This window comes from Eumetopias jubatus, unplaced genomic scaffold, assembly GCF_037043125.1.
Source record: "Eumetopias jubatus isolate StellerSeaLion01/CBP00866 unplaced genomic scaffold, mEumJub1_p1.0 scaffold_6, whole genome shotgun sequence".
Classification (NCBI taxonomy): Eukaryota; Metazoa; Chordata; class Mammalia; order Carnivora; family Otariidae; genus Eumetopias; species Eumetopias jubatus.
Genome location: NW_028274812.1, coordinates 83270725 through 83289521, shown reverse-complemented (window position 1 = coordinate 83289521; position 18797 = coordinate 83270725).

The window sequence follows — 18797 nt, the reverse complement described above, 5'->3', positions numbered from 1 at the left end:
AAGGCCAGGCCCATAGCCAGAGCCACCCTACAGATTTTTTGGATCCCAGCCTTTAGAATAACAACCGATGCTTAGTGACTGCCCAGCATTGTGTCCATAAATGCTTCCCAAGTATTTTGCCCTTAATCCTCACATTACCACAAGCACTATATCAGGATGTATTTAGCTGCAAGCCTAAGAAAACCCTGGCTAGAACAGCCTTAAATATAAGAACATTTTGTTGCAGAATTTCTTTTCCTTCAGTGCCCGCGGTTCCTGGTCACACCACTCTGAAGAAATGAAGAGGTAGACCAGGCAAAGAGTGGTGGGCAGCAAAGCAAAGTTTATTGAACTATAGTACAAAGCTCCCAACAAAAGAGGGGACACAAGAGGGATGCCACAAGAGTTTCTAAGTCTAGGGGTTGCCTGTCATCCAATCAGGTTGTCATCTATCTATCACGTGGGAAAGGATGGAGGGCTCCTTCCAGCGTGGTGTAAAATCCTTTTAATGGTGGTTTCCTCTAAGTGGGGGGAGGACCCTGTCCCTGCCTGCTTTTCTTCGAACTATCCTTCATTAATTGTATTATCTAACAATTGAAATCCAAAGGTAGGGTGGCAGAGTACATTTTGCTCAATGACATCATCAAGGTTCCAGCTGTCCTCACTGTCAGCAGGATACAATTGATGGTTCCTCTCATTGTCCACAAGATGGCTGCCAGAGGCAAGCGCTGCCGCAAAACCTCCTTGATCACGTCTAACAGGAGAGGGGAGGAGGTGGGGAGCTCTCCACTCGAATATAAATCCTTTCCTGACATTTGATTAGACTAACACAGGTCCCATGATCATTCCTGAGCCTGGAGTAGTCACTAGGTATCTGTTCTTCTGGCCAATCAGAACTCCCTTTTTGGAACTAGGGAGGAGGGACCCCCAAAACCATAGTTCTATTGGAAGAAAAACAGTGAAATGTAGGCAAAAAAAATGTATATATATATATATGTACATATATATATATATATATATATACCTAACTTCTATATAGTTACAGGCAGTTAGGATTAGATGAGAAAACTAATGCACTGAGAGATTAGTAACTTGCTGAAGATCATAAAGCTATTTGGTGGTAGAGCTAGGATTTAAATACAATCTGTATTGTATTTATGGAGTCTCGCTCCAGTATTTGAGATACTAACTTCTAAGTTATTAATATGTGAGTTGTGCCCATACAGAAATCTCTGGTGAAATAGATTTAGAGATCAGAATCACAGTCGCAAGAAGGCAGAATGTTAATTAGATAACTCTTAGTATGAAACTCAATTGAGGGAGAAAACAGTCTTTTTGCAATTGTCTTAAAGAAAAGAAAATTAAAAAAAAAAAGGTTTCCCTTTACTTTTTGAGCCATTAATCTTTCAATTGTCAATTAGGAAGTAAGCATAATATTCCCTTTGAGAATAGTATGGTTGGTTTTCTTCCAGCCAGACTCATGAGTGTTTTTCTTCCATGATCCTGGTCTTACCGTTTGTTTATAACTGGCCAAAAACCATGAAATTAACAAATCTTGCTGGTTTTAAAATATATTCCAAGTTCAACCACTTCCTAGCACTTCCACCTAGCACTTTCACCAGTGCCCCTAGAGTCCAGGGCACTGTCTTCTCTCACCTACAATAGCTTCATCGTGAGACACAGTTTGCTAGAGAAGCTCTAACAGGAAGAGTTCAAGTGAGGACATGTTTAGCTTGCCATAATCTTGGCTAGAGAGATCCAAATGTGAATTTGGCATTCAGGAAAGTTCTGGAAGTCTTACTATCGATTTATTCATACCTTAAGGGACTTCAGGATATTTTGCTCTCAGAACACCCCATCACCATCCCCAAACTTCTAGCAATCAGGGACAATGACTGGGGACCTAAGGTTCACCGGGCTGCCTGGGTGCCTACTTCACCAAGCAGTTGGAGTGGAACCAGTTTGTCTCCATCTAGACCCTCCCTCCACACACACACATTTCTTCTCTCATTTGTCTGCCTTTTAAGATCCAGGGGAATGCTGGGGAAGGTCCCTTCTTTTCTAGAAACCCCTGTCTTCCTTCCACCCAGAGCAGCCTGGCCAGGCTCCAGGTGCAAGAGCAGCAGCTTGTGGAAGAGCTGTCTTTTCTGTTTCATATTCCAGAGCTGGGCAGCATCTCTGGGCGACAGCATAGGTGGCTGGCTCATGGTGGTTCTGCAGATCTCAGTGCGGGACCTGCTCGAAGCCCCTCCTGGGCCAGATAAGCTTATCCAAAGGAAAGAAGAGAGCACAGAGGCTTTTCACATTGGGTCACTTATTTTATTGGATATCTTCACCTGTTGAACACTTTCTTACGTTTAGAAGACATGTCTCAGACATATGCTTCAGAAGGTCTGAGAGGAACAAGACTGGGTCACAAACTCAAACTGCTCCCAATGCCATTTCTCACCAAAGCCAAAACTTGCCCTCACTTCCTAATTGCCCAGGGAGGGTATCAGTCCTTTATTATTAATAAAGCGAAATCTAAGGGAATCTAGCAAAAGCTCCCATTTGGAATGGGAAGCCTGGGAAAGCCTCAGAGAGGGTCCCGCCCACCCTGGCAGGCAGACTTGGACCTGGCAAACAGCTGTGTGCTGGGGGAGGCAGCCAGATTGTCCTTGGTCAGGGGCTGGCTCTCAACTAGCTGCAGCATCTTGAGGCCTGCGAAGACAGTGCCCTGGTGAGGCACTGGGACCTCCCCGGGGCAGGCCAGGACTCCCAAAGAGACAACAAGGGGTGTTACCCCAACCCGGGCCTTCCCGGCTGCCCCATCCACACACCTCCCCACCCTTTCCTGTAACTGACAGCAGACCACAAAGATGGCTGGGGCTCCAGGGCACCCTCTTCAAGGGCTCACGGGAACACTTGGCTTTCCAGCCACCCCAGTGATTCCTGAAGAAACCAAGATGCCATGCAGCTCCACAGTTCAGCGAAGGGCACCTACCTTGGGCCTGCTGGTCAGAGTCCCAGCTCCCCAAGCTCTAGATCAAACCGAACAGCCACCGCCTTGCCTCAGGAGGTCCAACTACAGGGACTCGGGTGTGGCTTGCAGCTGTGAACCAACTCTCCAGCTGAATCAGGGTGTGGCTGTGCACCTCTAAGCAGTGAAGGTCTGCGTCAAGGTGGCCTGCCACCAGAGGAGGGACTTATGAACCTCCACCCCCCCCGGGGGGGGGAGGTGCTGGCAGGGGGTGCTCTGTGACAGATGGGGGTGGGAAAGTAGGGGAAAGTTGGAAACCGGGGAGGACGTGTGGGCAACAGCCACCTACCAAAGATGCGCTCCTCCTGGTCCGCTTCCATGTAAAATACCAGTGGAAGGTAAAAGTTCTCTGATACAGTGCACCATGGTTTCTCGCTGCAAGGCCTCCTTTCCATGTCCTGAATTGCTCCTACCTGATTCAGAATAGAGGCAAGCTCAAACACCGTCAAAAAGGAACTCGGAAGGGGCACCTGGGTGGCTCAGTTGGTTAAGCGACTGCCTTCGGCTCAGGTCATGATCCCAGGGTCCTGGGATCGAGTCCAGCATTGGGCTCCCTGCTCAGCAGGGAGTCTGCTTCTCCCTCTGACCCTCTTCCCTATTGTGCTATCTCTCATTCTCTCTCTCAAATAAATAAATAAAATCTTTAAAAAAAAAAAAAAAAAGGAACTCGGAAGAAGTCAGGGTAGGCCCAGGATCTGTGCTAAATATTGGCATCTGAACAACCCCACATCTTGGAGGGGCAGCCTCTGCCTACAGATCCTTTCAATAAAATCCATTTCAAGTAATTGTCTAATCTGAACTTAATCCCTTCGTGCCAAATTGAATCATCTCATCAGTGCTTGCCTCTCTGATGCCCAAGAATCCAAATTATCTTCATTTCTAATTTCAAAAGATTTTGGGCATGAGCCAAGGCAGGGATTGAGGGATGGAAAGTACTGGAACAGGCAGGTTCCAAAATGGCCTCCCTAGACTTGGACAGGCACTGTTTTAGTTTGTTCACACCACAAAATGTTATAGACCAGGGTGGTTTAAACTTTTTTTTAAGATTTTATTTATTTATTTGAGAGAGATAATGAGATAGAGAGAGAGAGAGAGAGCACGAGAGGGGGGAGGGTCCGAGGGAGAAGCAGACTCACTGCCGAGCAGGGAGCCCGATGCGGGACTCGATCCCGGGACTCCAGGATCATGACCTGAGCCGAAGGCAGTCGCTTAACCAACTGAGCCACCCAGGCGCCCGACCAGGGTGGTTTAAAAACAAGAAGCGGGGCGCCTGGGTGGCTCAGTTGGTTGGGCGACTGCCTTCGGCTCAGGTCATGATCCTGGAGTCCCGGGATCGAGTCCCGCATCGGGCTCCCTGCTCGGCGGGGAGTCTGCTTCTCCCTCGGACCCTCCCCCCATCTCATGTGCTCTCTCTCTTTCTCTCTCTCTCAAATAAATAAATAAAAATCTTTAAAAACAAGAAGCACTCGGGGCACCTGGGTGGCTCAGTCAGGGTGAGCATCTGCCTTCAGCTCAGGTCATGATCTCAGGGTCCTGGGATTGAGTCCTGCATCGGGCTCCCTGCTCAGTGGGGAGTCTGCTTCTTCCTCTCACTCTCCCTCTGTGCTCTCTCTCTCTCTCAAATGAATAAAAAATCTTCAAATAAATAAATAAGAAGCACTTATTTCTCACAGTTCTGGAGGCTGGGAAGGCCAAGATCACGGCACTAGCAGATTTGGTATCTGGTGAGATCCTCCTGGTTGGCAGCCTCCTTGCTGTGTCCTTACAACGCTGCATGTCTGAAAGGGTGCTTACACTTTCTGAGCCTCTTTTACAAGGACACTAATCACATTAATGAAGAGGAACCCTCCCAAAGCCTCACTTCCTGATACCATCACCTTGGGGGTGAATTAAGAATTCAATATGTGAATTTGGGAGGCATGCAAACATTCAAACCATAGCAGTTACTACCAGCCAACCAAAGGCGACACAGGTGTAGTCAAAGTTGAGCTTATTTGATGTGCTGCTTCAGAAGAGAGGCAATAATCCAGGGACATAAAGCCTCTTTATAGGGAAGAGTTGTGGGGAGCCTATTACAGGATTTTGGCTGGGTAATTCTAAGGACTGTTTAGGGGAGCAGAAGCCAGTTTTGTAAAAAGGGGGCAATTTGGTGGTTATCTTGGCAGTTTTTATGTAGGAGGCAGGGAGATTAATGTGGTACTGATTGAAGAGTGTCATTGTCTCTGGCTTTAAACATAGTTACAGAGTAAATGGTCTTAATGGCCTTTCCACATCTTGTTGCCTCACAATCGCTGAGTGGTAAAATCATTGCAAAGTAAAGTATTCTGCAAGAGTTGTTTGTGTGTGGTAGGGAACATTAAGAGTTTACCTGCCAACTTCCAGCTACAAGTTCCTAGGTCTGTTTTTGGTTTTGTTTTTGGTTTTTTTTCAATCTCCCATTTTGGCCAAAGGATACTGGCCAGCCCTGGGGACATTCATCTGCATGGTTCAGATCCACACAATCATCAGAATCCATTGATCACAGGCTATTTGGAGAACACTGTCCACATTTGCACTGCAGTTAGTCTCACATGAGCCTTTTGTTGCAAGATGAGAATCTGAACCATTTAAAAACAGAATGACTGCACAGTTGCATTTAGGATACATGGGTCAACTAGAATACATAATTACTGGAAACAAAGTGATCATTAGTCCTATTAATAGGTTGCCAAGGAAAGAGCCAAAACCGGGCCATGAAATCAAGTCCCCAAATCCACCCGAATCTGTTCTAGAGAGCCAGATAGTCATTCTTTTAACTTAACTACAAACTGTTCTACCTAACCAGTAGTGTTTTAGGTAGGTGCCACAAGCAGTGTTTGCTACGAAACAGAGTTCTTACCTAGCCAAGAAGAAACCAAAGCCTATTTAATCATCCATAACCACCATTTAATTTAAATTTTAACTAGTTTGTTGGGCCTCCAGAGCAGAGGTAGTGTCATTTGCGACTTCTGCTAGGATCAAAGACAAATTGTGTACCAGCTTTTCTTGCTGTATTATTCCTACTATTGGAATTGGAGCACCCAGAGTATAGATGAAGAGGGGGTCAGTTCTCTCTCCTGGGAGCTCTCCTGAATGGTCCATGCTTCCCTTGTTTTAGTCTCTGAGTATCTTTCTCAAAGAAACAGTTTTCTATAGGAGGAGATGTTATAAATACTGCAGATTCTCTAAAAGTTACTCCGTGTACACAAGATAGGTTTTGTGTAATAAGGTGCACATAAAATGTAGTAGCTTACTGTCACACAAATTGAATGGGGAGTACAAATATCACTGATCCCAATGAAAACAGGACAATCATTAGTCCCCTGATATGTAAAGGTTCCTTGAGTAGAGCCTGAGGAATCACTGAAGATAACAGATTAACACAGCAAAGATAGCCTCAATATTTGTGTCTATTCCTGTAAGCTTGCTTCTTGAGTCAGCATAAGTATTTTGTAATAAGCATAAGTATTTTGGGTTCAGCGTCCAATTTTTTTGATAGAACTGAAGGTTAGGGATGCCTGAGTGGCTCAGATGGTTAAGCGTCTGCCTTCAGCTCAGGTCATGATCCCAGGGTCCTGGGATCGAGTCCCTCATCGGGCTCCCTGCTCCTTGGGAGCCTGCTTCTCCCTCTGCCTCTCTCTCTCTCTCTCTCTGTCTCTCATGAATAAATAAATAAAATCTTTAAAAAAAAAAAAGTGACAGAGAGAGAGACAGCGAGAGAGGGAACCAAGGAGGGGGAGTGGGAGAGGGAGAAGCAGACTTCCCGCCGAGCAGGGAGCCCGATGCGGGGCTCGATCTCAGACCCCGGGATCATGACCTGAGCCAAAGGCAGACTCTTTTTTTTTTTTTAATTTTATTTATTTTTTGACAGAGAGAGACAGCTAGAGAGGGAACACAAGCAGGGGGAGTGGGAGAGGAAGAAGCAGGCTCTCCGCCGAGCAAGGAGCCCAATGCGGGGCTCGATCCCAGGACCCTGGGATCATGACCCCAGCTGAAGGCAGAAGCTTAATGACTGGGCCACACAGGCGCCCCAGAAAATCTATCTTTTGAAGTGTTAAAGGAACAGCTATTAAATTTTTGTTAGATCAGGTAGAGAATGACAAATGCATTCATCAGTTAGATTTAGAACAACAGCTATAGGGCGCCTGGGTGGCTCAGATGGTTGGGCGTCTGCCTTCGGCTCAGGTCATGATCCCAGGGTCTTGGGATCGAGTCCCGCATCAGGCTCCCTGCTCCTTGGGAGCCTGCTTCTCCCTCTGCCTCTCTCTCTCTCTCTCTCTCTGTGTGTCTCTCATGAATAAATAAATAAAATCTAAAAAAAAAAATCCATATGAAATCAAATTTAAAAAAAAAAGAACAACAGCTATAGTCTGAAAACACACACACATACACGAGAGTTTTGCCTTTCCTCAAGTGGCAGAGATATATTAGAGGATTAAGATTAAAAATGTAGATATGTGGGGGTGCCTGGGTGGCTCAGCCAGTTAAGCATCCGACTCTTGATCTCAGCTCAGGTCTTGATTTCAGGGTCCTGACTTCAAGTCCTGTGTTGGGCTCCAGGCAGGGTGTGGCTCCTACTTAAAAAAAAGCGGGGGGGGGGGGGGGAGCTTTGTTAAAGAATTAAGACATTTTTGGCTCACCTCTAGGGGGCACCAAAGTACAATGATCACTAGAGCAAAATGAAAAAAGGAGGACAGAGAGAGAAAAAAATGTATCTTGTTTTATTGCCATGGGTTGAAGCTCTCCACATCATCATTGGCTTGATCTGAAGTTCTTGGTTTGGTAGTCTTCCTCCAAGATCAGTTATTCCTGGAGGGTATGTAAGAATCCTTTATGATTTCCCAGTGAAATCCTTTCAATTGAGGGCACAGGTAAGGTTTCCCCTGATTTTTGCAAGTTTAGTCTCTTTCAAAACACTAAATCTCCAAGTTTCCAATCATGCAGAGGCTGTTTGGGTGGATATTTGGGGAAGACTGTTTATACTTACTGATGATAAAGCTGGGCACAGCAAATGAATCTTTTGTAATATTTAGAATTGTAAGCTTGCGGTTATAAATTATTAGATTATTACTTTCCTGAGGTTCCTGGTATGGTCTTTTCATAAAGGACATTCTGGAGCTGCTCTTTAGTAACAACCACAATGAAATGTGTACCCCACATCACCAAAGAAATCAGTTAAATTTCCTTAGACCCAGAATAACAATCAAGAAATTTACCATCAGAACTTTGGCTATCCAGCAGGAAAATCCTCAATCCATCCTGACAATAAACAATTGCCAGCACATACACCGTCACTGGGGCCAACTGCTTTGGTCAATGCTTGTTTAGCATAGTGGTAAGCTAAGGTATTTCCTTGGAATTCTGGGTCATCGCACCTTGAAGTAGCCTTCTTCAGATGGCCAAATGTATATTTCTCAGATATATTTGGTCTTCATCCACAGTTCCTAAAAATGCTTCAGAACCATAAAAGTGAAATGGGTGTCTTGTTATTAATGAAGGTGACTTTTGGACCCCATCCAAGGGCAGGTTCTAGTGGCCAGGAAGACCAACCATGTGATTGAAAGAGTTGGAACTTTCAATCCCACCCCCTCCATCTGGAACCTCTGGGGAGGGAAAAGGCTAGAGGTTGAATCAGCCAATGTCAGTGACAGCCAATTATGACTAAGTGATGAAGCCTCCATAAAAACCCAAGTGGACAGCTTTTTGGTCCTTTTTTTCCCCTGACAGCTTCCACACTTGGGGAGCCAGAAAGTTCCCACATGCTACTGAGCCAGGCCTCAAGTTCCATGAGAACAGAATCTCCGTGGCTAAGGATCTTACCCTATGTATCTCTTCATCTGGCTGTTGATTTGTATTCTTTATCATATCCTTTAATAAACTGGTAAATGTAGTGAGTGTTTCCCTGAGTTCTGTGAGCCACTCTAGCCAATTAATCAAACCTAAGGAGGATGTCTTTGGAACCGCCAATCTGTAGGGGGTATGTCAGAAGCACAGGTAACAGCCTCGGGCTTGCTAACTGGCATCTGAAGGGAGTGGGAATCAGGGACAATCTGGTGAGACTGAATCCTTAACCTGTGGGATCTAATGCTATCTCCTGGTGGATACATCAGAACTGAGTTGATTGGACACCCTGCTTGTGTCCAAGAATTGTGTTGTATGTGGGGGAACCCACCCCCAGAAAGAGATTGGAATTGGGTCCAGGAACTCTAAAAGGGTCACCAGTCTGCAAAATTTTCTTTTTTAAAATCAATGTGTTGACAGTTATTGTGTCAATCTATATAATGAACAAGGGTTGGGTTTTTTTTCACTTTAGAAGTACTTAATCATTTTATTATAATTAAGCTAGAAAAACGCAACTTTTATTTTGATTTGTCAGCTTTTTATATTCTAATTTGGTAACCAAAAAGATTTCATGTCTGAGTTACTCAAAATTTAAGAATGTCAAGCAAACCTAAATATTTCTGTTCTTTCTGGGTGCCTGGGTGGCTCAGTCCATTAACCCTCTGCCTTCAGCTCAGGTCATGACCTCAGGGTACTAGGATCAAGGCCCCCATTGGAGTCTGCTTCTCCTTCTGCCCTTTCTTGTGCTCTCTGTCTCAAGGAAATAAATAAAATCTTTAAAAAAATATATATTTTTGTTCTTTCCTTTATAAACCAAAAGAGCAAACAGAAAAGAAAAGGTATCTTAGAAGTTTGATTATTTTGGATTTGGGGCCTGAATTTTAGGGGGAAAAAAAGAAGGTACTTAAACAAGAGTGCTAGTGGTTGAAATAGTAGGAAATATATGGATTTGAGGTGTATTTTGAAGATAGAGCCAGCAGCATTTTCCAACTTTATGATTTTAGGCAAGTGGCTAAAAAAAAATTTTTTTTTTTTGAAACTGAGCTCTGCCCTCCTGTTTTTCCACTCCTGCAGCGGCTGCAAAGTGAGTCTGTCTGCGCCCCGCACCCCGCACCCCCCCTCAGCCTAGAGGGGGGCTCAGCACCCTGAAGGGATGTGTGTAGGGTGGAGACGGCCAGCTGCGACCAGCTGGGAGCCCTGGAAAACCTCCCATACACCCCCATCCCCACCCCCTTCTTGCGCTGCCGGCTTCAAATCCAAGAGCCGAGGCGGGCCGCGCAAGGAAAGCAGTGGAGACAGATCCGCCCCACCTGCCGGGCCTCCCTCCACCTAAGACGGCCAGACTGATGGCGAGGTTATCTTTGCTGTGCCTACTTACTTGAATCCGCCCCCGAGATTTTCTTCTTGACACACTTGGGTTGTGGTGTGCCAACCTTAAAAATAAAATAGCCAGTTATTATCTTCCTACTTGCTGCGGGTTCTGTAGGCTGCAAGGGGTGGTACCTGGGTGTGAGCTCCCGCGTTGTCTCCTCCATTTTAAATGAGGTTTCCTATATTTATTTCCTCAGGTGGGAGGAGACTGAAGCCGGGGGAGGGAGCCCCGGGAGCCTGTTGTGAATCTCCTGCAAAAGCGCTTGACACAGCGCCGGAGACGAAGTCCAGAGTGTCCCCATCTTCTCGTTCCTTCTTTCCACCTCTCCTCCGTCCCCCATGCCCGATCACAATCTCTCCCCTCTCACACCTCTGTCTCCTGCACCTTCCTCCCATCGTAAGCACGCACAGGGGTTCGTTCTCCTCCTGGAGAGGATTGCCTTTCCTCAGAGCAAAGGGGTGGGGTGAAGAAAGGAGAAGGCTAGAACACACCCTCCGCGGAAATTAGGGTAAGTACAGCAACTGCATTGAATAAGCGTCAGCCTGCACGCCATCGCCGTCGGAGGGGAAGCATCAAGTTTGACGTGATCTCCTTGCAAGAGACTTTAACTCTCGCTTAATTCCTTCAAATGGGACAAAATTATCCAAATTATCCAATCCAGACCACCTTCAAGTGCTTAATTGCTTTTGCTTTTAAGTGCAACCATCTGACTTTTCCCGTTTCCTTCTGTCCTGTGAGCCTATTTGGTGTTGCACGTCGGTGTTAATGATGTGTTCGTTCCTGAACTTTGAGGGGTTTCTTTAAAATTAGATTATTACTTTCCTGGGTTCCCTGGTATGGCCTTTATCTGGGGGGAGGGTTCGGCAAAAGATTTTTCAAAACATTTGTCAGTGGGCACCTGGGTGGCTCAGATGGTTAAGCGTCTGCCTTCCGCTCAGGTCATGATCCCAGGGTGCTGGGATCGAGTCCCACATCAGGCTCCCTGGTCCTTGGGAGCCTGCTTCTCCCTCTGCCTCTCTGTCTCTCATGAATAAATAAATAAAATCTTTTAAAAAAAAACATTTGTCAGTGATGCCAGTATTATCAGGAGGCTTCAATTTCTACTTTGAGAAAGTTAACTACTTCTAGTTAGCTTTGTACACATGTTGATATTCACCTTCTCAAATATCAACCCTTTGGTGAATAAAGCAACTGTTTCACTTTTGCGGTGAGGAAAAAAAAAAGATCAGATTCAATGTAGAAAAATTATTTTGAAAAAAAATCAATTTTTTCATGCAAAATTACACGAATAATACTATCCAAGGTATCGGGGTAGGACCAGAAACAGGAGTCAGATAACTGTGCAGTTGATTATCCAATGCCAATAATGCACAATCTTCATTATCTCATTTTAGAGTGTTAAAAAAAAAAGGTAAGAGTTGCAAATATAACCTGAAATGATAGCTTTTATTTAATATAGTCATGTGAGTGTGCCTAAGGAGGACAGGACACCTAATGCTCTTGTGTTTGCGTGTGTCCTAATAGATGTGGACTCACAGCAAGATAGCCACGGCTGAAGCCAGAAGTGTCAATTTTCTGATTGCAGAGTTTTTAAAAAACAGGAAAATAGGTTTAACAAACATGCATTCAAAAGAAATATGGTTTCTACCACATCCCATTCCGGAGGTTCCTTATACTTGGGCAAATAGACAATCTATGAGAAACAGCTTCAAATTTATGGGTTTCATTTAGAGGACTTCTCAGGTTCCCAAATCATTCAGGAAAGTCCATTTCTTATTCAGTATCTCTAGCGCTCTGCCAATCTCTGGCTGACAATAGAAACGTTTTCAACTCCCAGATGACTTCAAAATATAGAAAAAGAATCCTGTAGTGATGATGTGAGTAGCTCCTAATATCAGTTGAACTCCAGATGATTAGACTAATCATAATAATCTCATTTCCCTTGCCAGTGATCCAATTAGAATATGGCACATGTCCTAATTTTGAAATGAGGTAAAGCCTAAGAGGCTTCCAGGATAGGTTTTCCCACTTCTGAAAAGAGACACAAAAAAGACTTTGTCCCTCCTCTTCTCTTGTTGGTTGGGACTGGACATGAATTGGGAAAGAGCTACAAGCATCTTGCTACCAGCCTGAAGATGAAGCCAATGCCAATATGAAGTGGGAGGGTAGGAATACACAGAAACTGAATCTGAGCCCTGACATGCTATCCTTGGACTTACTGTTATTGGCAATTTCCCATTTGAATTTACATATGGGGTTTCCCCCCAGTTTTATTAAAGTATGATTGACAAATAAAAGTTGCATATATTTAACTGTAGGATTTGATTTTTTTGTTATTCAATAGATATTTATTGATTCAATATTTTGCATATATTTAACTGTATGATTTGATTTTGTATGTTTTTTTTAAGAGTTTATTTATTCATTTGACAGAGAAAGAGGCAGGAGAGAGGGAACACAAGCAAGGGGAGTGGGAGAGGGAGAAGCAGGCTTCCCTCGAGCAGGAAGCCCGATGCGGGGCTCGATCCCAGGATTCTGGGATCATGACCTGAGCCGAAGGCAGACGCCTAACGACTGAGCCGCCCAGGCGCCCCTGATTTTGTATGTTATTCAATAGATATTTATTGATTCCAAAGTAAGGGCACTTTGCAGAACATTGGAACCTACGGATAGTTCCTGCAATTGAAGGACCTTACACTCCAGCAGATAACCTTGAAAAGCATCCGGAAATGTCTTTTTTTTTTTAAGATTTTAGTTATTTATCTGAGAGAGAGGGAGAGAGACAGAGCGTGAGCGTGAGGGGTAGGGGCAGAGGGAGAAGCAGGCTTCCTGCAGAGTGCAGAGCCCGAAGTGGGGCTCGATCCAGGGACTCCAGGATCATGACCTGAGCCGAAGGCTGACGCTTAGCTGAGAGCCACCCAGGTGCCCCTGGAAATGTCATTTTTTATTGAGATATAATTGACATTTAACATAGTCGTTTCAGGTGTATGACATAATAATTCGATATTTGTATTGTTAAAAAAAAAAATTCAGCCAAGCAAATAACTTCTGAATAAGACATAGAATTCTCTTAAAGTACCTGGGAGGGAGATGGGCCCTGTTCAGTAAGAACCATGATTTTTAAGTTGCCGTTTCCTCAAGGATTAGCAATCTGATGAAGGATAAAGGAGCCTAAATTCTGCGTTTGGGAATCTATGGTCACTCTATAATATATACGTTTTTGTCCCAGTCCCACCACTTCCAATTCCTAATCTATAAAAATGGAAATAACTGCATCTTCCTCACAGGGTTGTTATAAAGTCCTTAGACCACAATTTAAGTTATATTCCTGGTCGGCACTACAGAAGTGATCCTCATACGGGTGCATCCAGTGCCGGGGAACATGAATCTCTCTGAACTATACCTAATGCTGGTGAGCAATGTGGCTTTCATTATCCCACGGTTTTGTTGCATTTATTATCGGGGAAACGTTGGAACTCAAAGAAGGCCCGTGTTGCAATCCAGGTTCCTCCATCCTTAGCCATGACACCACCAAACGGCCTGGCGGGAGGTTGGCGCTAGGCTCTGCTGGGACTCCATTGGCCTGCCCGGATTGGAGTGAGCCAATCGCCAAGCGCTCCTCGAGGGGGCGGGGCCTGCGAAGGGACCAACCAAGCCTGTGCTCAGACGGCGAGCAGTCTCGTCCCGCCTCCCGGCCACGTGGGGTTCTCTCTTCCTGCAGATCCGGTCCTGAGTACGAGCAATGGCGCCCTTCAGGGTTAAGACCCAGCCCGGACCCCACAGCCCAGGAGCCAGCAAGAAGTGTTCCCTTTCCAGGAGTTGGCTCCTTATGCACACTCAGCAGTCCTGGTGTAAGTTTAAGCACTTTCTGAAGCCATCAGTGCTTCACGTAGAGGCACGTCTGCTGGAAAAGATTTTCGGTGAGTACGCTCAAATCTTTACCACTAGGCCCCACCTTGGTCTCCGGTGACCACCGTGAGCCACCCACTGCAGTTCTAAGGCAGTGGCTAGTGTCCTGCAAGCCATTGTCCCAGTGACCTCCTTCGCCTCTCCCCGCAAGCTCCGAGTCTTGGCCCATTCCGCCACCCCCACCCGCCTAATCCCTCGGGAATCCTCCATTCTCCACAGGTCCAAGCAGAGTCCTCCTCCCGGGATTCGAGCGGGAGTTCAAAGTCCTGCTCCAAATGAGACAGCGCAACTCCGAGGGCAAGGTTGAAATCTTCATCATGGGGAGACGCCGGTACCGCAAGCGTGCCAAAAGGCTGATTCGCTTTTTGGCCGTGAAGCCGCGAAGGAAGCCGTGCGAAGGTAAGGAGCGTCATATGCCTAGACATAAAGTGCGCAGACCTAGACTGTGCTAAGGGAACTTTCACTTCCACCACTCCTCTCCCGCAAGCCTGGGACCCCTTCATATCCGGGGATGCTAGGATTCCTGAGTTTCCAAGGGAGTCACAGAAACCCTGGAATACGGCACTGTGGGAGACAGCTGGCTTCCTTCCAAGGAAAGAAGAGCCGTAAGGAACCTCCTACCCCAGGCCCTTCCCCCCTGTGTGCCTGCCTGATTTCCCTTTTCAGAAGCTGGGAGGGAAGCCATCTGGACCCCACTTTGTGAGATAAAACTAGAGTCAGTGATGACTTAGAATGAACGCAAAAGCACTGTAAAAATGCAGATTGCCCACCACGACTTCCCTCCAACCCCACCCAGGAGTTAGGCATATTGGCAAACTAAAACTTCTGTTCCTCAGGATCCTCACCTATAAAATAGGTCTAGTCATAGTAGCCTACATAGAGGTTTTTTTCCCGAGGACTAAATGAGTGAATACAATAAAGCACTCAGAATACATAGAAAATACTTGATAAATATGAGCTATCATTATTTTATTGGGTGTTCTGGGTGATTCTGATGTAGGTGGTATGCTCTAAGGTGACCACTAAGGTAGACTCAGCAGTGTTTTCTGTGGAGTCGCTTTCCCTGTGTGTTCTGTGTGTTCTCCTGGGCAGTATACTTGCTCATTCCATGCTTTCCTTCCAGGCACAATGATGCTCAGCCTGGAAACCATGAAGTCTCTTGAAAAAGAGAATGTTCATTCCAGTGCTTTCCTCTCCACCACAGTGATGAGCAGCCTGGATGAAGCCATGCAGTCACTGGAAATAAGTCAGGAGACTGTCCAGGAACCTGTTACCAAAACAGTGTGATTTTTGTGATTAGAATCTTAGTGCAAGGGGTTCAGTCTGGGTCAGGAGCCTTACCCTTAGAGCCCATTCTGTACTCTGCCTTTGTTCCTGTGGCTAAGGGGAAATAAGTATTGTTAGTGGTCTATACACCTTTTTCCTTGCTAAACAAATAGTTGTTTAAAGATTCAAACGTGAGTTATAATAAAAAATAAACTTTAAAAAACATATATAGATAGAGATTAGTATTGTCAAGAAAGGCAGTCTTGCTTTGCATGCTCCAAGAAGGGAAAGAGCTAAGAATTAACAAATGGTTGGTTCTGCTTTTTCACAGTGTTTCGTACTAGGTGGGTATAGCTAGGACCTTTAATGTTCCAGAGAGCTTTTGTAGATAAGGAAGAACTTTACTGTTTATTCTTTCATTAATGCTAATTTTGAAAAAAAATGTTACGTTGATATTAAACAAGTTTTATAAACCCAATTGTTAAGCGTTGAAACATTGATGACAAGCTGATTCCATTCTCTTTGGTATTTAGTTAAAAAGAAGTCTATTATGTTTCTTTGTCGTCCTTTTTAATAGCTTAAATGGCAAAACACATTAGTGAGTACCAAATTTATTATGACTAGAACAAAAGCATCTGTATGTGGTTCTTCATTATTCCTATAATCCCAAATAGAATAGCTTTCCTTTTTTTTAATTTTTATTTTTTTTACTTTATTTTATTTTTTATTTTTAAAGATTTTACCTATTCATTTGACCGAGAGACACAGCAAGAGAGGGAACACAAGCAGGGAGAGTGGGAGAGGGAGAAGCAGGCTTCCCGCTGAGCAGGGAGCCCGATGCAGGGCTCAATCCCAGGACCCCGGGATCATGACCTGAGCCGAAGGCAGACGCCTAACGACTGAGCCACCCAGGCACCCCTAGAATAGCTTTCCTGATTTAAGTAATTTTATTAGTTACTTTACTTTCTCAGAGTATTACTGTAAATAAAAGAAAAAGGATTCCATCTCTGCCCAACTGAGTTTGCATATCCTGTGTTTACTGACCAATTACTTCTGGGTCAGATCCCAAGAATACCATTTATTGAGCATTTGGTATGGACCAGGTTCTGTTAAGTACTTTACATACATTATTTGACTTGATCTTCATAATAATCCTATGAAATCATAATCTATGAAAATAGATGTGATTATGCCCATTTGACAGATGAGGAAAGGGCAGGATAGGAACATCAAATAATGGGTATCCTGCCTCTTTGTCACTTTTCGTGTTGATACATGTACATTCACACTACACTGTAAACTCCTCATGGCATTAGGGATGGTATTTCAGTTTTCTTTTACCCCTGAGGCCCTAGGCACATAGTTAACACTGGGTTATTGACTGTTACAGTCATTGTTTTATTTACCAACCAGTTGGCCCTAGTTAATGCAGATAATGGTGTTCATGAATAAAAACCAGGTCTACCACGTGGCCATTTGGCCATATATGACAACCTGCAGTTTCATTAATATAATCAGGAAAATTTACTGAATTATTTTTTCCCCATTTCCCTTAGCAATACCATGGTACTAAAGAACTGAGGACGCAACTGGCTGGGTTTAAAAATGCCTCTGGTAGTAGGTGCTTGGGGCCCACCCAGGCAGCCCTGCCGGGAGAGGCCAGGGTTAATCACTAGCTCACAGGCTTAGGGTGAGTAAACAAAAGGTTCCAGGGAAGCTCCTCTGGCTCTAGGTCCTGTCACATAACCCTAGGAGAGAAAAGCCAGGCTTTACCTTGGGCCTCAGCAAAGGCCTACCACTTGGAAGGGTAAGGCCTTGAAGACCTACCCAGGCATAAATGTGGAAAGTTTCTTTATAGTCTTCTATGTCATTCAGCTTGGCCACAGTCAGACTCGTAGGAATTAGGATTTGAGCTAGTCTCAGTCTAGGGCAGCATTCATCAGGTGCTTTGGGACCTCAGTCATCTGGAACCTGGGTCTAAGACTGGCCCCCTGCCACAGGAGTATTCTTTCTGCTCTGCCATGTCATCTCTGTAGATAACCTCAGGGTAAATAAATAACTGACCGACCTCAGGGTTCTACTCTTACCTCTAAGTCACTCCTGGGAGTACCTGGAGGTGTGGCAGAGAAAGCTTCCAGCTGGAGCTGCCTGGGCCCCTTTTTATTGTCAATAGTCACTTACTACAGCCTTGGGACTTCCAAGTTTTTCATTTCTCTCCTTAAATGATTCAGGCTTTGCTTGATAAGAGTTTTTGTCATACTGTCTTTGTTATTCTATGTACTGACCTCGCCTGTTGTTTAAAAATTTCTGTATCAAATTTGCATGGTAGCTGTTTTGTTTTGTTTTTTTTTTAAGATTTTATTTATTTGAGAGAGAGAGCACATGGGGGGGGAGGGTTAGAGGGAGAAGCAGACTCCCCACTGAGCAGGGAGCCTGATGTGGGACTCGATCCAGGGACTCCAGGACCATGACCTGAGCCGAAGGCAGTCGCTTAACCAACTGAGCCACCCAGGTGCCCATGGTAGCTGTTTTCTTAGGACATTTGACTCATCCATTATTGTGAGGTACTGTTGGACCATCTTTGCATTTTGTTCTTTTGTGCCTGATCATCATTGTTGCTCATCCTTCTTGTTCTTGGTATAGTTCCAGCTTTTTCTATATTCCTTTGGCCTATTCAGTTTACTAAATCTATCCTCTACCTACATAGAGAAAATGTGCATATTTATATTTGATAGAAGAAATAATGCCCAGATATTTACCTTCCTACCAACAAATGTAGGTTAAACCTACCCATTTATGTTTCTTATTTGTGAATCACAATTATCTTTAAATTTGTGCATTAACTTATCACTTAGGTCATGACTAAGAGTGGGAGACTCTAAGGGCAGAAAACTTTTCCCTTCTTACCTTCTAGTTTCTTTGGTCTAATAATTAAAGTGACAAAGACAGATCAACAGTAGAAAAAAAATTTCATATGTACAAGAGCCCTGAAGACATGAGACCCAAAGACATTCAAGCAGTGGAAGCTTATATGCCATCCTAAGCTAAGAAGAAAGGGGTAGGGGTCTCAGGCTTCAAAGGGGAAAAGACAGTTCACAGGAAAACAAGAACAAGAAGAGCAAATGTTTGGTAAACAAATGTTTGCTGAGCCTCATGCCTCATCGTAGATCAGTCTTTCTGATATAAAAAGTTATCTGTAGTAATAGCTGTCTTCCTGGTATGGGCACCTATTGAAATTCTTTTAGGCAGTGAAGGGGAGATGAAAAGCTCTTCCTGAGTCTGCTGGGCCTCAGTTGTCTTCAGCCTAAAATAATCTCTATGCCAAAGTGGCATATTCTGGGGTGGCATATTCTGCTCCCCCTCAAAACTAAAAAGCTGATTGGCAGCTTTTAG